Below are 19,438 nucleotides of genomic sequence, written 5' to 3' on the forward strand. Positions count from 1 at the left end.
AGGAAAGCACTGTGGGTGATGTCCTTGAGCATCTCATGGAGAAGGTAATATAGCTGACAAGTTATTACCGGGAGTGTGCGTGTTTGTGTTCCTAGACTGCTAAGATTTTTCGCATAACATAGCGTTATATGATTTTTAACTGTTGCAATGTTTATGTTAAACAGGTGAAACTTTCTCGTCCAAATGCAGAGCTAAGGCTTCTGGAAGTATTATCGCACAAGATCTATAAGGTCCTGAATTATTGCATCTTCTTTTTATTTCATTCATTAGTTTCATAATATTATCAAAATAATATTCTTATAAAATTTTACTTAGTAATCCAACTTAAATAGTTAAATTCAATTTATTTTACACTTAAAAATCTTGTATGGGTTGGATACACACAAATTGGACGTGTTGCAGATATGCACTCTGACTTGGAAGTTGAGTCTCAGTACTTGCTAGGTTTTTATATTTTTCCCATTTGGTCTTCACTTAGTAAATTGTATATTGTATTTCAAAATGGGTGTTAGAAATTCTTTATGTCTAGCCTTCTATGCTTATTTTTTTAAGTTGCTAAAACTCTAAGTTCCTACAGATATATCCTAACAGTGATAAGATCGCAGCAATAAATGACAATCGTTGGACTTTACGACCAAAGGAGGTCTGTTTCTATCTCTATACATATGCGTGTCTATGTATATAAATGCTTTCATTTTTCAGGTGATACACATAACAAAAGTATCTTTCTAAATTCTTTCCATGTTAGTACTGTGTCTTTGACAGACTACGACACTTTTTCCTTTAAAATTGGCTTCCCCATATGTTCATCTTTAATATCAACAATTTCTCCACTTTTATAATTTCTCATTGTAGGTTCCAGAGGTAGAGAAATTTCTTGGCCCAAGTAAATGTTTGATTCATGTGTGTCACTTCATGCATGAGGATGCTCAAAACCAGACGGTAGTATTTTCAGTTTGTTAGTTCATAGTTTTCCTCATATATTTGTACTCGTTTCACCTCTCTATTTCAACTGCATGTGCATCTCTTTCATTTTCTTCCTTTTAAATCTTATGTATTCATTTTGCTTCTGGCAGTGAATTAAAACTCTTGGTGAGCCATTTTATTGGTGATTAATGATGGTGAAACTTTGTCTCGCATCAAGGTTCATGTGCAGAACAAGTTGCAAGTACGAGATGAGGAATTTTTGAAGGTATTCCATCCCGAGCCTAATTGTTACAATCAGTTTAAATGAAGATGATGGTATGATGCTTATGTGGTTAGGCATGCTACAACTTCTACTTTATGCTTGAATCTTCTCGATTTTATGCAGTGGAGATTTGCTTTTGTGTCGCATAGTCAAGCAGAATACTTGGAGGACTCAGATACTTTGTTCGGCCATTTCCAGGTCTCACTCACTCTCTCACATAGACACACTCTGTGACAATATTTATATGCAGATGCGCTTAAATTTCATAATATGTTTTGACTCTACAAAGAAGCAGTATTTGTGTTTCTTGGGAGCAATATCTTGGACTGGAACACGTTAACAATACCCCTAGAAGGCTCCTACAGCAAATCAGGTAATATATACCTGCTTTTATTTTCATTTTTTTTTAATAAATTTGATTTTGTTGCTCGATGTTTTTAATCTTGCTGAAAGTGAAAACCTAACACTATGTTTGGTTTCATTTTTAACTTATTTTGATGTGTTTTGTGGAGATAGAGAGAGAAAAACAAAGATAAATAAGTATGTGTTAGAGATAGTGTGTATGTTTGAATTTATTTTTGGAGATAATATAAAATAAGTATGGTATGTTTGGTGTTGTTTAGTAGGAGACATAAACTACTGTTCATTGTCAAATCATGTCTTTTCTATATATATTTAGTCGTAGAACCTATAATTTGTGTACACTTATTTTGACAAAAAAAACAAATGAGGCACTATTTCAAAACATCTCAAAACACGACCAAAACTTTCAAAACAAATCAAGGCAAACAATTGTCCATGTTTTGGCCTATCTCGGAGATGAAACAAAATTGAAACCAAATATTATGTAAAATTCCATTTCATGCTACATGTCCTTTTATTTATCTACTGAACAAATAAGTTGATTGCTATATTATGAGCCCTGACCCTTACGTGCAAAAAGAAAACTTAATGTGGCATGCTATAGAACACAAGACGTACCTTAGTTGCTCTAAAAACAAAAAAAAGGCATGCAACATACTGAGTTTACGGATTCATGACATATATTTGTTTAATATCTGTAGTTGCAGTGATATGTTTGTGTTTTCTATAAGAATAGTTCTAACTAAGATATGCAATGACCTCTTCTTTTTAGTATTGCACCTCACATAACAAGCCATTGAGGATATACAATTAGGAGTGTGGCCGCCAGTGAGGTTCTTACATAGCCAGATCTTGAAAACTCATAAGTAAAATATAGGAAAAAATGCAAGCAACCCCTTGTGATATCGCAAAATACCTCTTTATGAAAAAATAAATAGCGATTCTCGCCATAGTTTTTCTAGTAAACTTGTTTGTGTCTTTTGTTGTAAGGGAGTAGTACTCCTTGCTTAATTTTGCTCTATTTGTAAGGGAGTAGTACTCCTTATTTATGGCTTTGTTAGAAATTCTAGGGAGGTAGCTCTCCTCGCTGTAACAATTTTGTGCATTTTAATATAGAAGGACTGAGGACTCCGAAAAGCTCCCCCCAGCTCTAGGTGGTTTTTGTTAAAAAAAAAAAATAAATAGCGATTTACCTCCCTGTAATTTTTAAAATACAACAATTTAACTCCTTATATTTTTCAAAATGAAGCAATTTACCTCCCTATATAAGGAGGTAAATTGCTTCATTTTAAAAAGTATAGGAGGGTAAATTGCTATATTTTTTTCGTAGAGGGTAATGTGCTCATTTTCAATATCACAGATGGTGAATTGCATTCCCCCGTAAAACATTTGTCAAAGTTGAGAGTGTAACATACATATTTGTACATATATTGGAGAGCTTCTCTTGATGTAGGGTTTCATGTCGATTCACATGTAATCCAACAGCTTATTGTGGGTGTTCTAGATTTTTGCCATAGATGACCCATCCACTGCTTCAGAATGGACAGTGAGGATCATATTCTAGATTCGTTATCTGAGTTGTATATAGTACTTGTATTTGTTAATTATACATGGCTTCATGTAAATTACTGTACGGAGATTGTCTATTTTTTTAATTGTATATATAGAAATATATATAGATAGGGAAAAAGATCCGAATAGTCCTTTATTTATGCCTTAAAATCGTTTTGGTCCTTTAACTTTGACAATATTAGTTTTAGTCCTATATCTTTCCTTTTTGCTTATCATTCAGCCAATTTTATGACCCTTTTTCCCTACTTTGGTAATAAAGCCTAATAGTCCATTTTAATGCTCTAAAAATGGCCCAACATGCTTCCGAAATAAACTAAGACCCAATAAATTCATACCCTGCTTTGACCGCTCTGTTTTCGGGTTTTCGAAGTCCTAGGTTTTACGAACTTCCTCCAACCATACTACCTTAGCAGATCGTTCGCAAGCCTTGGCTCCTTAATTAACAAAACAACACAACCCTATTTCATTTCCTAACTTAGGGCGTAAAAGAGACTCCAATAGAGGAACTTAATAGAATTTTGGACAAACTGGTTGAACAGAAGCGTTACATTTATTGAAGAAATATAGAGAATATTACATAGATATTATTCCTTCGTTGGAGGAGACAACTATTTAGCCTCTCATAGTGTAGAGGACTTGACTTGTTAGGGAAACCCCATAAACTAAAAGATTAAAACTCTGCAAAAGATTAAAAGGACTTTGTATTCAAATGCTTTGAATAGTAGGAGAAGTTTTCTGTTGCTTTCCTTCTGCTTCATTGCATCTTCATTTATAGGCGTCCGCGGACTTCAAATTCGAACTCCAAACTTGTTTTGTGATGACCTCAATGCATTCGTCATCTGCTCGTGATTCCTAATTGTTGGCCATAATGATTTTTCGGTCACATGCTTTCCAGCTAGCTTTCTTGCTTTGCTGACTGTTGGCCTTTGTCGTTTTCTGCCGACAGTCTTATCCTTGCCTTTTTATATTTTTTTATTTTTACTTCTTTTTTGTAAAAATTTTCTTTTTCCTTTATCCTAGTCTGGTTCGGGTTTAATTTGTGTGACCCGAATTTTTGTCCCGAACAAGGGCTTTTCTGGTTTTTCACAGCAAGGGCATAAATGATTATGCCATTGCCCAACATGCAACATGTTGCACGTCTTCATCTGGATGCTTCAGTCGCCGGCAGCTTATTTTCGCAGATTAACATCCTCTTCTTTTCAAATAAGCTTTCTTCGAACTCAATTCTCTTTCTTATCATGGAGTTTAACAGGAACGAACCATTCATTTTGTTTGAGAAAATCTTGAATGGATACTTGACTTTGTCCATCTCTTTGAGACAGACCCATAATCCCTAAGCTGTCCTAGTAGAGATACTATCTTCATTAATGGTTGATACCAAGGGAGCTTCTCCTGAGACAGATTTGATCTTGTTGAAAGCTACCATATCTGGCCTTTGCAGCTTCATAAAATGGAATGCTGGATGAGACCCCTTTCCTGCCATTTCTGGAGCTACTGATACAAATTTTAACTCCAAAACGTCGCCTCTCTTTAAGTGGGGGCTGTTTTGCCATGAATCAAAGACCGCCCCACTAATCCACTTTGAAAATCTCTGGAAAGACCAACATAGTATGAACTGAAGCAAGAGATCCAAAATCATACCATTCTCGGACATCTTCTGGTTTCGACCCCTCTAACATCCAGACCCTGTTATATTTTTCGGATGTTTCGATAATGGTCTTGCCTGGGTTTACTCCTTTGCGAGAAATTAATTATTCCCACATTTGCTGATATCCTGCCAAGAAGAAGAAGATATCAATTCGTTAGTATTAGCCTTAGAGGTTCCTATTATTGGCCTAAGGCTAATCAATCCCTCCTTAACCCCGGAGGTGTCGGGTTGATTTGAACCCACAGGAGTTTGCACTTCCTGTGACTTAATTGTTGTCCTTTCACCAGAGTCTGGTGATGGCCTCCTGCAATCGATACTTGAATCCGACGCTACAGGTCTAGAGCCTTGTACTCTAAAGACATGTTTTGGGTCATGCTCCCTCAATTCGTGAGTCATCCCTGAAGGTGACGACTTCCGAATTGGTTCTCGTAAATTGTTCCATAGCAAGGTGGATGCTAATAAGGAACTCCTTATTGCGACCTGAAAAGTGTCTAGATCAGCTCTTTGAATTCTTTCAGCAACTTGGGCATTAACCGCTAGCTATCCGAACTTTTTATCAAGCTCCTCGAGGTTTTCCCGAAGGTGCCTGAGTCTCAACATAATGGAGTTTGCTTCAACTGCCTCCATCTCTCGTCAGGAAATCTGCAAGAATATTTTTATGAGATTTTGTAACGACAATACTATAACAATAATATTGGCATTCAGCTTTCCATCTGATAATACGAGCTTTCTCTATTTTCGATTCTAATTCTTTTTTTAAGAAAGCCTTAACATTAGTATTATTAACTTTTAAAGTAAATTCTTTAGCAAGTAAAATTAAGACATTTCTTAAAAGCATTCCAAACAGCAACGAATTCTTTCTCATTAATATGCCAAACTTTTGCTTGTTATTCTGAGAACAACCCTCCTGTGTATCTACAAGGTTCTTCCCTTGTAGTTGTTTTCTTCATGAGCAGTTCTGCCTATCTGTAATCATTGTCATCTGTATAGACTACCAATTCATCCTCGTCCTGTGGTATAGTAAGCTTTTGAGGTTACTGCAATCCTGTTTCAGCTCACGAATCCTTTTTGGAGAATGTAGTAAATTTCTTTGATTCACTCTCCATCCTAATATGATAAAACCCAAATTTGCAATCGAATTTGGAAAACACTTTTGCCCCTTTAATGCAATCAATTAAGTGTTCTCTACTAGGAATGTAATAACCATCAAATTCTAATATTTTATTGATGCTTTGATAGTTAATAACCAACCTGGGTTTACCTCTCTTAATCTCACCATAGTTTCTTACCAGAAATTCAGAACTACTACAGGTAGAGACTCCAGGTTCAATGAGTCCAACACTGATATACACTTTGTTTATCATTTGCATATCCTTCTTATCCTCCATGTTTATCTGGATAGGTTTGTATCGAAAATAATCGTATTTGCATTCATCTTTAACCTTCAGAGTAGCTTCGATCTAGTTCCTATCCCACCATGCCAGAGGGTTTTCACTAAAGTTCCTCAGGATGAGCCACTTGACATTCTCAAGAGAAAATCTGCTTTCTTCGCTGATGTCTATTGATTTCATTTCCAGTAGTGCTTCTTTTAGGTTCAGAATTTTCTCCTCGGATTCCTTATAGAAGCTATCGCTGTGTATGAGTTCCTGTTGCCTGAAAGACAAAAGGACCTTACCAAGTTTACTCTTATCCTGTATTTTTTAATGAGTTAATCTGGCATCAAAATCAGCATGTTTGCTGCTAAAAATTATTGGCATTATCCTGTTAAATACTTTTTTCTTCGCAACACCTGTATCTCACTATCACAGTTAGTAGTAAAGATTAACAGATTCCTTTGATTATCCTGCATATATCTTGCAAATGTTTGAATGAAATTGTTACCTAGCAAGATATCAGCACCTGTATCATGAAAGTAAACAGGAGGTGTTTTTACCCTAAACGAGGGTGATCCAAATGCTCCTCCAATCATTATCTTGGCTTCTCATATTCCTTTATTGAGTATCAGGATTTTTTGTGAAAAACCTCTTCCTGCAATAACGGGTAAGGTTTCCCTTGCTTCCTTAGGGAAAACTCCGGGTTTTGCCGTGCAAATTCTTGATCCTGAATCAATATAAGCTGCAAAATATTTTGTCTTATATTGATCATACAACATACCAACAGATATGTATATAGAAAAGGGACTTGTCATTCAATCTTTATGGTGAAACCATCAAAACTGAATTTCATTCTGTTACCTTTCCTTCTCCATGGTTTATGGTCTTTGAAGAAACTTAACTCCAAAGTCATACACCCACTTTCTCGTCCTACAATACCTGCAACTAGAATTTAATGGCCTACTATTTCTAACATGCTTTCATATTTTCCAATAACATGTTGCTGCAAATGATATAAGTCATAACAAGGAAAAAGTTTTCTTTCTTAGTGATGTCAAATTCTAGGAATCTTGATATATTCTTTCCTAAGAAACATATATGAATGATGTGTATTAGAACGGGCATAAGCTATTCTATCAGTTATAGAATATGGTCTATTACCTTCTATCATTGGATCTTTTCTTTTGAAATCTTGATGAAGGGTTAAGACTCTACTAAAATCTTGGTCTACTAGGTTATTTGCAATCCTAGAATGAATGTCAAATATTAATTTTGCTGCATACAAATTACCTATCATTGTTCCAGGACAACTGTCTCTTAAGTTATTGATTCTTCTATCCATTATTGATAAATGTATTTCTGAATCAATTCCTTCCTTAAAAGTTGCTTTTATTACAATTTCAATAGTTCCTATGTGGATCCATTTCATAGTAATAGCTACTTCTTCTCTAAGCTTACTTAAATTTTCAAGAACTTCTTCTTTACGAATTAGTTGCATTTCCATCACATTACTGGTACGTTCCATAGGTATAGCAAACTCACCTGAACTTACTTTGTAGATTATGTGATGCTTCCTTTGGTTCAATCCTATCTGGTTTAGGACTTTCTCAATTCCTCCAATCCTAAATCCATCCTATGGGCTGAGGTTGGAATCATGTCGCATGGTTCTTTCCATGGTTTTATTTGACACTGTCATTCTGGAAAAGAACCCTGATAGGCTTTCGAAAGTTTGTAGCCTATCTCTCTCGTTGTAATTATTCTGACTCTGTTGAAGATCCATCTGAATCGGTCTCTATTTCCTCCTCATAGACGCTTTCGTTTGAAGGAAGATCTTCGAATTGATAGAATGGTACCAAATCTCCATATTAAACTGCATCTAGAATATCATCCGTGGCTTCAAATTTTCTCAATTCACCACGTTTTTGTGGGCAGTCGGGAGATATATGTCCTTTTGCTCCGCAAGTCCAGCAATTGCAGTCTTTGAAACTTTCATTAGCTTCGTTATGGGCTCGTTTGAAAATTCTTCTTGTAGGGGTTCTTCTAGTGGATCTTACATCTGCACATCTAGATCCTTGGGATGACCCTTGTAGGTCCTGTTCTTTATCCAAATTTATATGTTCTAGCTTTGGACTTGGACCACCATGATCTCCATCGGTAAAAGGTTCTTCTGGATCTCTTGGGGTAGGAATCACTATTTTGCTTCCTCCTTTTCCTCGGCTCGCTTGATTCTCCTATAATAGTTGGAAAATTATTGTTATCACAACAGAGAGGAATTCGTTTGATTTTACCTCTTAGTCTTTTCATGTTTTTCTAGATGGATGCTTGATAGCACCCATCCTTCAGTTTGTCTTTGAGGAAAGACATTCTTCACGCCACTAAATCTAGCTGTCCTTCACGTACTTTGTATGACTGGATCAACATTTTCCTCCATAGACTGCATATTTTTGCGAAAAACATTGGAGCTGCTACTTCTGTTGCTACTCCACTCTGGAAGAAATACTTGCGGAACCAATAGATTTATTCATCTACTCTGCAAATACTTCTTAATTCAAGGCTGAAGAGAGCCTGTTCATATTCTCTAGCCTTCTATGCTCTACTTCTTTCGAAGTATCCATCTCCGATGAAGTGTATCTTGATAGGCCTTCCTAGCCGGTCTGCTATCGTGCCTTTCGAATTTTCGACAAGGATGCTGGGTTTGGTATATTCTGGGGTATTATCCCATTCGATCTTCACAGATCCCTCCAAGCTCAACTCCACAAGCTTTATGAAGTTTTCTTTGTCGAGCTCTATGGAAGTTGTTGCTATCTTGATGGCTGCAACCCATTCGTCTATCAATTTCTCGGTATTTCAGAAATCGATAATATCCAGGTTCAGTATAGCGCCATATGGATGTAAGGGCTGGAGCATGGTCCTCGCCTAAGGTGTATTTTCAAGCACACTTTTTGGATTTCTCCCTTGATTTTCCTTTAGTCTGGTTCCCACAAACGTTGGAGTGACATTAATGTGGAAATCCATGCTTTCCCTCATCGGGTGATCCTATGAAGGATCATTAGAACATGTACTTCTCTCCGGCAGTGGTAGTGATGGAGTAATTTCATTTGTTTGGATATTGACCAAATCCACAATCCCGAGTTAGGAAATGGATTCTGCCAATTCTTGTAGATCGGATAGATACGCTCTCGTCACCTCCATTATTTTATAGATCTGATAGATGTGATAATCAGATCCTCTCTGGACATCGGCTTTGGAATCTCCGTGGCCTTCCCTTTCTGATGTAGAAGAGGTACTGTTCCAAGTGCATGATTCGCTCCTGTCTGGATCTTGATGTCTCAGGGTTTTTCCTTTGTTTTCTTTTTAGATTTGTAATTTCAGCCCTTAGATCTGTAAGGACCTTGTGTAGATTGGGAAGGATCTTAAGGACCTGTTCAACCTTTTGGCTCAAAGATTCTATTTTCATAGGTATATGGATTAACCTATGTCCATAGTCTTGAACTGCCTTTTGTATATCCCTCAAATCTTGGGAGATCATTGATGTATCTGGCTCGAGTTCTTTTCAATCAGTCATAATTTTTAGAACTGAAATTATGAAGGAATTTACCCGTTCCGCTTCTCGTGACTAGGATTCTACCATGGACTTCAGTGGAGTGTAGACGCCTCATTGCATTCCCTAGTAGTACTTGTCGAACCTCAAAATTCCTCAGCCATTCTTATTCCTCTTTCGGCGTGAGAAGTTTTGGATCAATCCTCATGGGACCATTGTACCATTTGTCAAGAATTTGCATTAGAAATTCTCTTCATTGTATTTCTAGGATCTGGAAATATTCCCTGTTTTTAGCGTAACTTGAACTTTCGTTCGGTTTCATTTTCTCTCGGAGAGTCTCCTCCATTAGTGGATAAATAATATCAAAATGCAATGTAATCATATATTTCTTCAATAAACCTAGGCTCTAATACCATTCTAGGCGAGCATTATCGAAAAAATGTGAAATGAGTGCATATGGACTAAAACTGCCTTTTAAAAGTTGCATAGGGGTAAAATTGTCCGAAATTTTACCAGAGGACTAAAAGTAGCAATTTCATAAGTTACTGGACCTAAACAAATATGGGCATACTTATCGGACTAAAATTAAAATTAGACATATTTAGCGGACTATAATGATACTTTTTCCTATATAGATAGATAGATAAATAAAGAGATTGATTGATGAGCTATTGAAATTGTTTCTGCTATTCTGTAGTAATTTCTGTTTATTATATTGTTTTACTCTTGGCCATTGTGCAGTTCTATCACTATGTTTTGAAGCCTTCAATAACGTTAGAAAATTGTGGTGGTTTAATCAATATACCATTACATGAAAGTATTTTATGCTAGGGTATTATGACATTGTGATGTCATATTCTAAGGTTAGTAGGACTAAAATTCTCTTATGTATAAGAACATGTGAAAGGACAGAGTAACAGATATGATAGACACATGCAGCGAGTAGTGCACAGTAGGATAAATTGATGATATGATTCCCTCTCCACTTCCTATTAGCCCACTCCACGTCTAAGGCCCAGTCTCAGTTTGGCCATGTGAATCGAACATCCTGTCACAGCTATGAGGTATCGTCTGGCATAAAAACATTGAAAAAGTAAGTGTGCATGTGTTTCTATTGCGCCTTCATCACAAAGAACATAGGTACCAAGATATGACAACCACAGTTTATCTGTAATGGATAGTTTCCCTAATATAGCGAGCCACAGTATGAATGTATATCTAGGAATCTTCAAGGAGCCCGAGAGTAGTGAAGTCCAGCCTAACTTGGGTCCCGGCGGGTGTAATATACGATATAGCGGTGCAACAGTGAGACATCCATTCGTATCTCGCCAATGAACACGATCATCGTCTCCATGGATTATGGGCAAGTTCTGTACAATCTCCAAACATGTCCGTGATGAGGCCCAGTGCAAATACCCATCCACAATGACCCTATTAAGTTTCTCCGAGTGTCCAAGACCAGTGAGTTGCGGGCCACGTGGTAGCCTTTGAATAAGCGGTCCGAGGGGGTGCCACGGGTCCTGCCACGAATAGAAGGTAGCTCCATCACCCACTTGGTAATCCACCAATGGTCGAATAACGGTACGTAGGCGAAGGAGTTTTCTCCAACCCCACAAACCTCCATGCTCAGAAATTGTCCAAATGGACCTGTCACACAAGCGCCCATGGTACAACCACTCCACCCATATGGATGTTCTATCACAAATAAGCACATCGTATGATTGCTTACTAATGAGGCACGGTTAAGAATAGCGATGTCTCTTAAGCCCTATCCTTCCTCTGCAGCTGGCTTACATATATCTCTCCATGGTACCTTTACATAGCCCCCACTAGTAGCACCTTTCCATAACAAGTAGCGCAATCTCTTCTCGATCTGCCTTATAGTACTTTTAGGTAGAATGAACACGGAAGTCCAATATATACTCAAATCCATGAGAACGGATTTAATAATCTAAATCCACCCCGCAAATGATAATGTCATACCCTCCCAACCCTGAATGCAACAATCAATTTTTGCTAATAGAGGTTGGCAATCCAATATTGATAGTCTGAAAGAGATTAGAGGAAGCCCTAGGTATCGCACTGGTAAATGCCCCTCCTGAAAGCCAAGCGCTGCTAATAACAAGTCTCTCATCCATTGTGCCGCTCGTGATAAAATGAGATGGCTCTTTTTCCATTAAGCCAAAGTCCAGATAACTCAGCAAATCGATCTAGACCCCATTTAAACACCCGAATGGAGGTCATATCAGCTTTACAGAAAAGTAGTAAATCATCGACAAATCCAAGCTGAAATAATTTAGATGGTCCACATTTCCAATAAAAATAGAATAACATGTCCTGATCAATCAATTAAAGTAAGAGTAAATGAAGTACCTCCATTACTAAGACAAATAGGTACGGTGACAATGGATCTCCCTGTCGTAACCCTCGTGACCCTACGAAGAAACCGTGTGGTTTCCCATTAAGACCAACCGAGAACGAGGGTGATGTGATACACTCCTCCACCCATCGAATGAACTGTGCAGGGAACCCAAATAGATGCAGAACTACCAGGAGGAAATCTCATTCTACCATGTTATTGGCTTTTCGAATGTCCACTTTAAGCGCACATCGTGGGGGAAGCCGTGCATGATAGTATCCTCTAAACAGTTCCTGTGCTAAAATAATATTATCGCCTATACTACGACCCGGAACAAAAGATGCCTGACAGGGGCTTATCAATTTATCCAAAATCAAACTCAATCTTTGAACAAGAATTTTAGCAATGATCTTATAGAGGGCATTACAGCAAGAAATAGAGCAAAAATCTGTGACCATCATAAGGGAGTGTACCTTAGGGATTAATGCTAAAAGCGTGGTGTTGATTTGCTTTAGCATCCTACCTAATCAAAGAAGTCCAGAATAGCTGACGTAACTTCTGTTCCCACAATCGGCCAGGTTGCTTTGTAAAATCCAGAAAAATATCCATCAGGTCCCGGTGCCTTGTCGTATGCGATGTCAAAAACGGTCTGCTTGACTTCGTCGGCTGTAACTGGTTTCAGTAGAAGTTGGGTGTCCTCCTCAGTCAGCGCGTGTCTCGTCCATGGTCTCAAGTACCCAATATTGATTGTCTGTTGTCTTCGCACCCCTCCTAATAGAGCCTGGTAAAAAGAGATAAACTCATGAATAATCGCTCCTGGCTCTGTATTAGGTGTTTCCTTGCTCGTCATTGATCAGCAAGATCCTCCGAGCAATTCTTCTTTCGACTATTTTGCGGAAGAAGACTTTCGAGCATTGGTCCCCTCCCTTCATCCACTGCATCTTTGCCCGATATTATAGCATGATTTTCTCGAGCTTCACCGCCTTGGCGTATACTATCCGACAGCAGTGTTCCAGTAAGAGTAATAGTTCATCTTGCCGATCCATACTCAGTAATGTTTGGGCTGTCTCAAGAAAACCTTTTTCTAGCTTAACATTACACGAAATGTCACCCTTATTTCTCCTCTACTGCCTGAAGATGGGGTTTAAATCCTTCAGCTTTCGTGTAACAGCATACATAGGCACGCCTACAATAACATGTTGCCAGAAATTCTGCACACTAGTGAAAAAATCTAGTGAGAGAGTAAGGTAGTTACCAAATCTAAACATACCTCCAAGCTGCATTTGTCTATCCCCATTCAATACAAGCGGCGAGTGGTCTGAAGTCTGGGGCAAGAGACTAGTGTAGCACGATGTGGGGAATCGTGTGAGCCATGTATCATTAATAAGCATCCGGTCTAGTTGCTTCCATAAACTACGCGAAGTCGTGCTGCAATTATGCCATGTATACCATTCACCCTGCATGGGAAGTGAATGCAAAGCAGTTGACTGAATACATGCATTAAATTCCTCCATGGCCATCCTTATATCTCCAGATGTGCCACAAACCTCACTAAGATCACGTACCGCATTAAAGTTACCCCCCACTAACCACAGCTCATCCATCGACTGATTACCCAACATATTTAAAGATTCTCATAACTGACGTCGATCGATAACTTCATTAGCACCATATATAACTATAATAAACATCGGTTCATTGCATGCACGAACGTTCCAGAATGCATCATTCAACATGGGTCACCACTAATGGGGCTGCTGATATTAGGACCCCTCGTAGATGCTTCTGCATCATCAATGAAGTTTAATGGGTCAAAGGAATTGAATATGACTACTTCCTTACCGTTATTTCTTCCCTCCGCGCTGATTTGCTCGTTGGGAGGCTCACGAGCAACTGGCGGCTGCAAGGAAGCATCAACCGGTTGCTAGAAGGACCCGTTATCTGACCTCACGAGATGCGTCTGTGTAATATACCCTCTTTATCAACCTAGGGGATAGAGGTAGTGACTTTAGGAACATAGACCGCTATAGGGGGTTTTAATGACTTTGCACCTTTGTTAAACAAGCATTCCTTAGACGAATGCCCCAAGCTCATACAACTATTACAATTGAGGGGGAGCCATTCCTACTCCACGTCCACTTTGCATGGCGATTCCCATCCATCCTCGTCCGGGGTCACAGTGATGATGTGTTTAGGCATACAGGAGCCAAATTCAGTCTCGTGCATGCTCTCATAATAGCATCCGGATACAGTGGCTTCCCTACTCCACTAGCCATTGTGCTTAATCCCTCCATTGTCCAAGCTCAACCGGTTGGTGTCTCAATCTGATCCACAATGGGACACGTGTGTGTTTGAGATTACGCATTACCATTCCTGGTTGTCATATCTGGAGCACGATCGGTTGCCCCTAGTATTGCTAGGACGTATCTTCTATTACATCTTCCATATCCATAACCGTGTTAAACATGAAGAAAAAGAACCCATTCATCATGGCAGTTACCTCCCCCAATGAAGGCCAAATAGAAGTCACATACTCTTTCAGGTGATGGAAGTACGGGCGTTTGCCCAAAAAATACCCCACTACTGTTGCCTTCCACCAACGAGACCCATCATGAATCGATTCCGACGTGGGTCATACTATGACTTCACCATTTTGCATTACCGGTGCAACATGCGACAATGTTTTTTGGGAGGAATTATTGAACACAAAAGTAATTTTATCATCATAAATTGGGATTTCAGAACTAGTACGTAGGGAAATAGTTCCAACAAAGAAATCCGTATCACCGGACGAGATATTAACCACTGTCGGATTTGCATGTGTACACCTAAAGTCCTGTCAGTTTCAGTCGCCGAAGTTGAAACTGTCACTAGAGCAGAAATAGACGGCCGGGCAGGTTGCAGAAACAGAGATTCTGCAACACAAATTCCAGTGTTGTTCATCTCCGACCAGCAAGTCACTGTCGCCGTGTGCACATGACCCATCCCCTCCTCCATAGCCGGTCGTTTTCCGGACGTTTGAGGCAGCCCAAACCAGTCAATCAGCTGAGATTGCGACGCTGCAGCAGAAATCGCAGCACTATTCGTCGCCGGCAAGATCACCGGCGTCGTGTGTTCCATGTCCTTCTCCAATCATCGGCGTTGATACAGCAACAAACACTCCCAAAAACTGTTGCGCATCTAGGGTTTGCACTGGTGGCACCGCCTTCCTCATCAGGTCCATATCCGCTGCTGTAACCATATTCGCCGACGACGGGCCAACAGCAGCAGCAGAAGTCGCGCAGGTCATCTCCTTCAGCGCAGCAATCGCGAGGACAGGTTCAAGTGAAATTTCAGAACCCAAATCCTCCTGATTCTCGAAGACAGCGGAATTCCATCGCACCCGTCGAAAAAGTCGCACCAGCAGACTCCCTTCGGTTGGGAAAACACAGAGTAGATAGAGAGGGCCAAACCGCGCTTCCCACTTCTGTTTTAGAGTTTCCAGCGCCGCAAGAGAAACAACATCGCCATCATCAAAAATCTTCTGTGCCAAATTAAAAAATTCTGCAATACTGTAGGAGGCACGAACCTCATCCGCTAGCCGCGCTGGTGAAGCAGTAGAGACGCCATTGTTGCTGCTTCCTTGGTCGGTACTATTTTCACCAAGTGCAGTTCAGACACATCCAAGAAATCGAGACCATCCTCTCCCCAATAATCCGCAAACTCGGCAACAGGTTCACCGGCATCCTCCCCATCGTCGTCAAGTTCACCATGGAGGAGAATTGTAGTGTGTGTTTGTGAAGGTGCGGTAGTGTGTGCGAGAGAACAGAGAGTGTATGGAGAGTCAATCCCATCAAAAAAATTATTTTCTTCTATTTATTGAGTGTGTGTTTATGTAAATACGATTACATTAATATCACACCACTTCTATTCATTTTAGGCCCATCTCCGAGATAAACCAAAACAGGCCACATGTTTGGGTCGATTTAATTCACTTGGACCGTGTTTATTTTGTTTTGATTTGGGTTTTGCCTTGTTTCTCAACATCATATAGAAAATTCATTGAAGTACATTCTCACATTTTTGTCCCATCATCACTCCTCCCACCGTCTGTTGTCTTTCGCCGCCAGGTTTCAAACCGCCATCGCCCACATTCTGTGCACCAATCCATTCTCTCGGAGATGGTGGAGGAGCACGCTCAACCGAAAATATGTTACCTTGAGCATCCCTTCTTTGTGCAAAAGCTGATTCTGGACCTTCAAATCACGGTTGAAAGCACCGCAGGTATGGCAAAAATCAAGTAGTGGTGGTTGATTTGCTAGGTTTTCTTGTGGTGGTGGTGGCAGTTTCACCCGTCTTCAACGTATTTTCGGTGGAAGTTATGACCGCTACTGAGCGTTTTCTTAGCTCTCCTACAATCCAATTTGGGTTAGAAATCGGAGTTCTTCTCACTCTTTGCATTCTTTGGTGTTACTCTCTAATCTAGCAAACAAACACAAAGAGAAATGTATTTGTTAATTCTTTAGTATGGTACAATTTATTAACTATAGTATATTTAAATCTATACATAATTATAGATATGGTGTAATTAATTTAGATCCATTCTATTTATAAACATGCTACAATTAATTTAAATATATACTATTTATTAATAAATGTGGTCTTAAAATAATTAACTTTGGTTGTGTGTTTTTTTACTAATACGTAAAAAACTTTATAATATTAAATTATTTAAATTAATTTATCAAATATAATATTGAAGTAGTCTATTTAAATTTAGTAATTCGAATAGAACGTCAAATGTGCATAAAATTATTTATTAAATATATATTTATTATTTATGAAATAAAACATAAATTGAGTATTATTTTTCATACAAAAATATATATACAATAATATATACAGTTCAATCCACCTACAAGTAAACCAATATATATAATTATAAGGGTAAATTACATTTTACCATTTGAACTATGTCCAATTTTACATTTGCCACCGAAACTTATTTTTTGTGTCAATTACCATCTCAACTTTGCGATATTTGAACTTTGCCATATATGATCGTCATTGTATTGATCTTTCTGTGGAAAAAATATTACAGACTGTTCATATGTAAATAATATCACATTATATAACCTTTAAGTATCACATGTGCATTTCATGTGATTTTATTTTTTACAAAACAAATGGTTGAGAAATAGTTATAAATTACAAAATGCAAAATTTTCTAAAGTTAAAATGGTAATTTGACCCAAAAAAAAATTTAGATGTCAAAGTGTAAAACAACCATAGTTCTGATATTAAAATGTAACTAACCCTAATTACAAATTCATATAAAAGAGACATGATTTGACAATAAACAGTGAATTTTTTCTTCCAAGATACCAAACCGAACTTACAACACGTATTTTACATAAGTTCTATTAAAATATAAATCCAAACTTACATACTATTTCTAACACATATTTATTTATCTTTATTTTTGTCTCTTTATCTCCCAAAATAAAACAAAACACTCTAAATATAAAACCAAACATAATGCACATATTTTATAGCTCTACACACCTTTTTCCCACTGCTTCGCTGCCTTCTCTCGGCCATATCCTCTACTTACACCGTAAATTCTGCAGCTATGCCACTGCAATTATTAGAATTTCCCATTTCTCCAGGCCAGTCTTGAAGAAGCCAAAATAAGAAAATTCCAAGAGAAATATGGTTCAAGAATCTCATCCACTTCTAGAAAGTTCCAACACAAAGATTGGTCAGGAATTTATCCAGCATGCATGAAAGTTCCAACAGAAAAATTATTCAAAAATCACATCCACCTCCTGATGCACTGCCAGCTATCCACAGTACAGTTTCTTATCACAATCGTCAGGTGACAGCCGGCGGCAGTGCTCCGCCATTTTTTAGGGTGTCCCATGTGAAGGAGTAGAAGAAGATTGCGAACCTGAAAATTACAGCACCGACACGGTCTAAGTTGTTTTCCAAAATTTTCACTTAATGTTCAGTTTTCATGTTTGATTCTTGGTTCCCTAATTTTTTAATATATTTATGAGGCATCTCTCTGTTAACGTGTATATGTTAGATTATTTTATTTGAAACTTATTTATGTTCCACAATATTATCTGTTGGCATTGTCAATTTTTTACTTTTAAATAAATTCTAAATTTTGTTTTACGTGTACTTAAGAATATTTGAATATTTTAAGGTTTGCTTCAGCATGTACATTTAAATCAGTAATATTCTTGTTGTTGATTGCATGTATCTATACTTTTATATAATTAGAAAGTACCCTATCGGTGTCTTCAATTTATTGACATCTCAATTTTTATTTTTAAATATTTTACTAGTTTTTTCCTCTTTTCTTCACTTTCTATTTTACTAGTTTTTTCCTCTTATGAACTTCTACATCTCTTTTTCTTCTCTCATATTTCTCAGTATTATTTCTCATTTCTTTATTTTTTTTATATTTAATTAATCTAATTGATATATTCTTACTATAATCATTATTTTTTAAAAAATAATTAAATTAATTGCTCATATATAGTGAGTGTGCCACATATGCTCGTTTTACTGAATCTGGGAACCTGCTTTTTCATATCAGTTTACGTCAATTTGGTGTTATGGTGTATGAAGAATTGAAATTCATATTGAAAATCTTCTACAAGAAGCTGGTTGGGGCGAGAAGAACTACGGGTGTCTATTTCTCTATTTGAAGTGTTGTTGTAGCAACGGACATCAGATTTTTCTTGTTGGTAGAAATTGCTTCTACAAATTGACCTAAACCCAGCAAAAGTAGATAAGTTTTAATATAAGGGCATTCACTGTCCAGTCTTTCATGTAAATGTTCTTTGAAGGTTACGTTTGCTCTAATTCCAGTGTTTGAAACTGAGTGTTGAGTAATTAAAGAGTTGGGCTAATTTCGTTTTCATCTTGATCATAGTTAAAATTTGTAAAGAATGTGCAAGTCCTCGAGATCGCATCGTTGATCTTCAGGTCGCTTACGACCTCGGTCTGTAGGTCGCTAGCTACCCCCTTTTTTTTATCTTTTCTATACAGTTTTGCTCTTTTGTCCTTTTCTGTGTTATTAATCTGTTTGTTAAGACTTTTCTGTTATTCCTTGGTTGGTTAGTAGTTTGTTAGCTAGATTCCTTTCTCTTGTATTTATACACTAGCTTCCATTGTATTTTTCTTGATGATGAATGATGATTAATCCTTCACCATACTGATTTGAGAATGGAGATGTTGTCTTCTCTCTCAAACTTAAAATTTCTGCATGGTATCAAAGCCTTCTATTGACGGACTCTATATACGGTGCTTATACATTTCGGCGATAGCCGGCGTTAACGGATATTTTGAAGAACATAATGGAGTCCTCGCCCGAGAAGTTGCAACTTCATGGGTCCGATCA

At 37.9% G+C, this 19,438-nt stretch overlaps 2 long non-coding RNA genes across 2 annotated transcripts; both read left to right on the top strand.

The window, feature by feature from the left end:
* Position 1: 1 nt before the first annotated feature.
* LOC105179558 lies at positions 2 to 937 on the top strand. Its single transcript, XR_849312.1, has 4 exons — positions 2 to 44; positions 165 to 230; positions 578 to 643; positions 856 to 937. It is a non-coding gene; the product is annotated as an uncharacterized LOC105179558 (long non-coding RNA).
* Positions 938 to 1,085: 148 nt separating this feature from the next.
* Positions 1,086 to 16,407, top strand: LOC105179559. The gene is made up of 3 exons (XR_002286354.1): positions 1,086 to 1,192; positions 1,313 to 1,562; positions 16,155 to 16,407. It is a non-coding gene; the product is annotated as an uncharacterized LOC105179559 (long non-coding RNA).
* The last annotated feature ends 3,031 nt before the right edge of the window (positions 16,408 to 19,438 follow it).

This window comes from Sesamum indicum, unplaced genomic scaffold (assembly GCF_000512975.1).
Source record: "Sesamum indicum cultivar Zhongzhi No. 13 unplaced genomic scaffold, S_indicum_v1.0 scaffold00166, whole genome shotgun sequence".
NCBI classification, from domain to species: Eukaryota; Viridiplantae; Streptophyta; class Magnoliopsida; order Lamiales; family Pedaliaceae; genus Sesamum; species Sesamum indicum.